Source organism: Lissotriton vulgaris, chromosome 4_1, assembly GCF_964263255.1.
Source record: "Lissotriton vulgaris chromosome 4_1, aLisVul1.2, whole genome shotgun sequence".
Classification (NCBI taxonomy): domain Eukaryota; kingdom Metazoa; phylum Chordata; class Amphibia; order Caudata; family Salamandridae; genus Lissotriton; species Lissotriton vulgaris.
The window spans coordinates 430,697,311-430,704,859 of record NC_141691.1 but is presented as its reverse complement, the minus strand read 5'-3'; positions in this window follow the sequence as shown (position 1 = coordinate 430,704,859).

Sequence of the window (7,549 nt, the reverse complement as noted above, 5' to 3'; positions counted from 1 at the left end):
ATTAAACATTTCAAGCATGCTAGGATTCTCTGCAAGAAGTGTCTGGATTTCATTTTCATCAAACGCAAGCCCTAAGTTTGTGGCCATGGTAATAGTTTAATGTATCTAGTGTTACACTCCAAAAAGCTCCTCAACCCGATCAAGGTTCCTCCCCCTCAACACAATTGAGTCGTAGAAACTGATTATCACCCGCAGTCTACTGACTGCACTGGAACACTAATACAATGAAGAGGGTGTACAAGGGAAATATTTATTGACCTGGCATTGCTACTGTCCCTACAAACTGAAAAAAACCAAATAATAACAATGGGTCAAGAGACAACAAAAGCTATCTGTAAACTGTGTATGTTTGTTTGGATACAATCTATGAATCCGAAGACACCGTCCACCATATTAGGATGGCCTCTAAATTATGCTTTTCCGCTGCAGGTTTTCCGCCGTGGAAAAGCATACGGAACTTCACTGCGGGGGCCCGTTGCGGGCCCCCTAGGTGAAGGGGGGGTGGGGGGTGCACATGGGGGGTACCTATGGTGCCCCCCTGCATTTGCATGCAGAAAGCGGCAGGCACCACGCGGTGCCTGCCTCTTACTGCATGCAAATGCAATGCGTGCATTTTTAACATTGCTGCGGGTGCAGCTTGAAGCTCCACCCGCCGCAATGTTAAAAATAGAGGATGTGACCGCAACCCTTGCGGTCACATCCTAATTGCACAGGAGGGAACTCCGCATGCCATGCGGAGGTTCCCTCCTGCTCTGGGGTCGCGGACGGACGCAAGTCCGTCCGCGATCCTAATGACCCCCAAAGTCTTTTGCTGAAGTGTGTGCTGCACATTTGATGATAGCCACTTTTGATGGTAATAACAGGGCTTGAAGAAGGTCACTTATCAATTGGGCGTGTTGAATTTGCCAAAGTCATGGACTACTGGCTGTCTGTGTATATGTTTGCTCTTTTTCCTTTAGCCAATGCGCATGCCCTTGTTAGTGCCAGACGTTTGGCTGCTTGTGCGCTCTTGGGGTATGCCAATCTTCCCCTTTCCAGTAGTTTATTAGCTGTGCCCACTGCATAAGAGGCCAGCAAAGTTTCTTTGTCATCCCGAAGACAAGACCCATCTACAAACGAGCCCCATTTGACATTGGAAAGTGGTGTGTCTTTGAAGTCTGGGTGCATCTTTGTGTGTCTGCCAATGGCTAATGCACAATTGTGAACGGCATTGTCTGATTCTAGATCATCCAGCTCATGCTCTGTTGGCAAAAGGCATGCTGGGTTCAAAGTGGTGCATCTCCTGATGGCAATGTGTGGTGCTAACAGTATCAGTTCATACCTAGTAAGTCTTGCATTTGTTAGGTGCTGACTCTTAGTGGATGTGAGCAGTGTGTCCACTGCATGGGGAATGTGCAAAATCATTGTGTCTGCCAGCACTATGATGTCAGACTAGTCTACCGCTGGGGCTTTGTTTGTTTGTTTGATTTGTTTGAAAAAGTTTTATATATCGCTACTAGACCCCGGAGGTATCAGACCGCTTTACATGAATACAGTGAGTTACAGGTTACATAGTTATATCACTTAAATCAAAGAGTGACAGGGGGAGAAGGAGGGGGAGGAAGGGAATACACAGTGGGAAAAACGAGGAAAACAATGTCAGATGTCCAGCTGGGTAGGTGACGGCGGATGGGGGGAAACCATGGTGAGTCTCTTCTTTAGCTGCATATGACAGCTCCACCGGACATCAGCCAACGTTGCTCGTGTATCAAGGTGAGTAAAAACAGTGTTGACGCCCATGGGATGTTGTCAAAGGTCCAACAGAAATTCAGAGGAATGTTTTTCATGAGTTATATATAGTGCTGGCTTGACCCGTAAGTATCAGAGCACTTTACATTAGGTTACACAATGTTACAGAGAATGAAAACAAATGCATATTACGTCAAAAATTAAGCAACAAATTGGGAGAGGAAAGAAAGGTGAGACAAATAGAGAGGAGGGGGGACCGGGGAAGGGGAAGTGTGAAGGGGTGCATGGGAGGATGAAGGAATACATGGCAGAAGAGAGGCGAAAGGAAGTCTGCCCAAAGACTGACTGGGTAGGAGACGTCCGAGGAGGGAATCCACAGCCCATCACCCCAATAGCTAAACAGGTATCTCCATCGGGCAACAGTTGGATTCCTAGGTCTCAAATGATGAGGGAAAGTTACCAGAAGAAAGTCAAGTGGATAGACAGGGTGGGAACTATGAGCAAGGACAGATGAGGGCAAAGGTCAATAGCTGGAAAGAGGAACAAGTTAAGAGAGGCGGGGGTAGAGGGTATGGTGAAGAGGAGAAGGGAGAAAAGTCCAGTATTTATTTATTTATTTTATTTATTTGCAAACTTATACCGCGCTGGGAATCGACTCCCTTGGGAGCATCTCCGCGCCATTGGCAACATCAGAAAGCAAATAGCCCTGTCATGTGTTAATATTCAACAGTATCAATAGTTAAACAGGAAAGTTTTTAACTTTTTCCTGAAGGGAAAATGTTCCCTGCATGCTCTGATTTCCAATGGAAGTTCATTCCAAAGTTTCGGGCCTACCACTGACAGAGCTCTTCCACCTTGTCGTGTCTTCCGAAATATGGGGACACATAATAGTTCATGGTCTCCGGATCTCAGAGTTCTTGCGGGAATATATGGGATGAATTTCTTATTTAAGTCCTCCGGGCCTCTACCAGACAGGCACTTGTGAATAGTGCAGCAAGTTTTAAACAGCACTCTTTGTTTTATGGTGAGCCAGTGGAGTTTTTTGAGGAGCGGTTTTGAAGGAGTCCTGGCCGGCGCATTGAGAACAAGGCAGGCAGCCGTGTTCTGCACAACTTGAAGTCTAGCGATGACCCCTTCATTGGCGGCTAGCAGCAGACCATTACAGTAGTCCAGTCTACTCAGCACGAGCGACTGAACTAAAGTTTTCCTGGTGGAATCAGGTAGCAAGGGGAACACCCTTCGGAGAAGTCCAATAACATGGAAACAGGAGCTTACTACATGAGTAGCATGATGTTTTAGGGTGAGAGACGCAGGAAGGCCATCAACCCTGTCGCCAATCTCCACGACATCTTAGTGGACATCCTGCAACCCGACTTTGAAGTCCTGTTAAAGAGAACTGATTTCGGATTTGATTTCCTGCAGGAAGGACGACATATAGGCTTGGGTAATTGGTACTGCCTGGGTTGATGAGCCTGAGGGCCCGAGGAGGTAAGGTAATCCTCCTGGGTTGACGGGGGCGCCACTGCTTGGAGGCAAGGCGGGAGCGCAGAGGCCACTGGGTCTAGTGTGGCTGAGTAGTATGCCACTGGACGGTAGCAGGATCACCCCTATTGAGCACCCTTCTCATGGCAAAACAGGTGGAAATCTTTGCTGTAATCTGGGAGGCCTTGCGCTGGTGCTCCACTCAGTTCACTTTTGAGTTTGTTGAATGACTTGTCACAAGCCGGTGGCCAAGGTACCACGTCTGGGATCTCTTTGTGTATTAGTGCTTGTAATGGCTTTGCAATGAGGGAGAAATTTGTGATCCAGTGACGACAGTATCCTGCCACCCCCGAAAATGCCGAACCTCATTTTGTGTGTATGGTCGGGGAAAGTGGGTGATGGTTGATATTCTGTCAGGTAGTAACCTCCTGGCCCCTTCAGACAGTTTGTGGCCTAAATATGCTACAGCAGTGAGGCAGAACTGTAATTTGTTGGGGGAAACTTTGTAACCTTTCATTGCTAGTTGGCACAGGACGGCATTAGTGTCCTGTACACAAGCATCCCTTCAAGGTGAGGCCAGTAGTAAATCATCTATGTACTGGATAAGAGTTGAGCCTTCCTTCAATCCCAGGGAGTCTAGATCTATCTTTACTGCATTCGTAAAGATAGAGGGTGATTCTGTAAAGCCTTGTGGGAGCCTTGCCCATGTTAGTCTTCTCCCTTTATAACTAAAACAAAGAAGGCACTGGCTGTCTGGGTACAAGGGGATTGTAAAGAAGCAAGAGCTAATATCCAGCACTGTAAAGTGTGTGGCTGTGATTGGGATATTGGACAATATTGTTGCTGGGTTTGGAACTACTGGGAAGGAATGTATCACTATTTTGTTCAATTCTCTCAGATCTTGTGTAAAACGGTATACGGGCGCCCCATCCCCATTAGATGCTTTCTTCAAAGGGACTATTTGTGTATTGCATTGGCTAGAGCATATCTCCCTTCTAATTCCCTGCTTCAGGAGATCCTGTATTACTGGTCCTATGCCCACCTCCCTTTCCTTTGTAATACTGTACTGTGGTACTCTCGGCAGGGGGGCACATGGCTTCAATTTAATCTGTACCTGTGGGTAATTCAACACCTGCCCTATGTCATTTGCACTTGTAGACTCGGGGTGGCACACAGTTGCGCAGCTCTGAGGGTATGACGGGGTCAGTGCAGGTCATGAAAGCTTGTAACATCAAACCATTAGGTCTGCTTTCTAAAAAGACCCCTGTTGGTGAGCTGTGTATGGTGCATTGCAATTTAGAAGCAAGTCCCTACCAGCAAGTTCACTGGACATAATCTGCTGAGGATAAACTGGTGGTTGACAGTTATGGTCCCTACCGTTAATTGTAGTGGCTGTTTGAGATATTCATCTATTGGTTGTCTGTCATTCCGACTGCCATAACCTGTATTCTTAAAAGTGGTGCCTCCGGTGTCACTGATGCCTTTAGCATCGATCTTTGAGCTCCTGTGTCTATCAAGAGGGGTATAATTTTGCCCAAAACTGTTCCCTCTTCATATGTAACTGATTGATCCACTCATATGGCTGGAGATATTAGGCAGTCTTCCACTTTCAGGCATCCCTAGAATAAATGTTGGGTTGGCGGTTGGAAGCCATTGTCCTGCCATTCCCACCTGTCTCTCCCTGTCCAATCCTGCTGTGTTAGAGGTATGTCGTTGGACATGTATCCATGCTGTTCATTATTTCTATACTCTGTGCCCTGGGTGTTATGCTGGTATTGTTGTTGGTTCTGTCCTCTATTCTGTGTGGGCATGCCTTCAGCATTTTTCTTTTTTAATATTGGGCAGTCTGCTTTCCAATGGCTGGGGTCCTTACAGAAGAAGCAAGCTGTACCTGGTGGAGATACGGAAGCTGACCTGTCATTCTGTGGTCTTCCTGTACCCTTCCCCCTACCTTGACCCCTCGCTCCTCCTTGCTGACTTGTGCATAACCTTTCTTGTGCATAACCTTTCTTGTGCTACCTTTTAGTCTGACTTTTTCTTTCTTTATTTTCTCAGCTTCCATTGTCTGTACATTGGACTGATAATCAGAGCAGTATCTTGCTGCTGCCAGAATCTTTTCTATGGGTTCTTATTGCCAGCAAACAAACAATGTTTGTGGGTGTGTTTTAATAGGCAGTCTCAGGCCTTAGGCAAAAGTGGTGACAAAGGCTGGCATGGCTTCTCCCATTGGATTTTTTAGCCCGCTGTTCTGCTGATAGACTTGCCAAAGGAGGTCAAAATAGGAGTTCACACTCTCATCTTTTTCTTGTTTGGTATGTGTGATCTTGTTCCAATACACCTTATCTTCCGGTATTTTCTCTTTTAGGTATTTCACTACTTCTCTGTATGTCTTATCAACTTTCTGGCTCCCCTTTTCACCACTCCACTTTCCTTTTACAATCTTCCCACAGATCCTGTGGAACTATTATATTAAATAAAGTGTCAAAATCTCTCCATAACAGTCATCCCAAAACCGCCATCCTGTCTAGTTCAGCGTACCATTTCCTTGGTTCTTCTCTGAGCTTGGGGAAGTCTTTAGTAAAGCACATAATGTCTTGTCTAGACCAATGGACATGGACATATGCTAATTCATTATCTTTACTACATGTTGGAGGTGGTATTTCTAGAAGGGGCATTCTTAATGCTGGTGGGGCAGCCATTGATAGTGCTGGTGTTCCCGTGTGCGGGTCTGGACTACTTCCAACACTGCAAATGTGTTCACCAGCTGCTTCCACTTTTGCTGTTTTTCTACTCATACTGTAGTCTGACTTTCATGTCTTCTTCTTTGTATGTTTGTATGTGAACGATTTCCTTTTTGGGGGTATATGAATACTGTATTAACTTTTACATAGTGAACATTTCTTGAGTATATGTATAATGATTTACTTGACTGTCTTATAATTCTTTGATTTACCATAAAACCGTATAAATTAAATTTAAAAAACGATATATTTTTTAAAGAATTCTGTTTGTGGGACAATGCTATTCATTGAATATAGGATATATTACCATAGTGTAAAGAAATTGTAGTGAGAGGTCTTGTTCTAGTATTAACTTATTGATGTTGTACGTGCCTTGACGTGGGAATTGTAAGTCCGGTCTCAAGCTGTCAGGTCATGCCATTTATGTATTAATAGTTTGGAGTGCAGTCCTGAGGTTCTGTGACGATTTGAACCCGTGTTTTCAATATTGTCGGAAATACATAATATTGGTATCAGCGAACCGCAAATGATCCATTTAGCATATCCTGGTGTTTTCGCTATGCTACGAGCAAGAGCACTCCTGCTATGAACACATTTCTGATCTACCCACGGCATCCATCTTAGATCATGGCAGCCATTTTGTCTTTCTTGCCCTCACATACGCAATAACCTCTGATCACTTCATTTCGATTAAGGACACGTAGCCTTAGCCGGAGATTCACCTTTTTCATGACACGTGCACCTTAAACCAGATCACGCTGTAGCTGCATGACTCGACAAAGACTGCCTCCTCTGCCCGAGGCCAGTCCTGCTAAACTGGTCTTCGTGTCCATTGTCCTGATCACGATTAGGCGGCAGAAGCCGGTAGCCTTGCCCATTTACAACCCACAAACATCTCTTATCCCGCTTTCCTATCTTCCACACCTGGCTCCGTTCCTTTCTTTCTGAATCTTTATTAGGGGGAGGTAACGAAATTTACGATGAGGCGGTCCGGCTCTTGAATGCAATATTGACAAGGGATTGTGATGAACTAGTGGGAACCCCTCTTCGTAATGTTTGGCATCAGATATTATCAACGGTTCTTGTGTAACACCAAATATTTATTGTTTTAGACACAAAGGTTTTGAGAATGTATTACATGTAAAGAATTCGCCCCCAGCTTAAAATTTAGTATATAAGGAGCAACCCTCTTTGTACAATTTGAACAGGCTCCTAGAATCTGCCCATGTGTGGTTTCTGTGACTTCTGTGTCCCTGCAGTAATAAACCTTTGGTCTTTGACGCCACCATCGAGAAGCCCGTGTTTCTGTTCATTTGCGCACCAAGGCAGGTGGAACTCCGGGGTCTTTGGGTGTTGTTCCCTGACACCTCTGGACGGAACCAAAAAGTCCAGAACTCCAATTGGCGCCCACGTGGGGCGACGTCATTCGGTACCGGTCCAAAAGCCTGAAGAGTTCGAGAAGCTTTGTGTGAAGATTCCTGAGGGAGGCGCCCCACTTCATCGATCCCGGCATATCGCAAAAGTGGCCCGAAGTTCTCTTCCACGAGGGTTCCCGTTCAGGACGGCTGCAGTGGGCCGTTGCCTTGACCGTCGCCCTG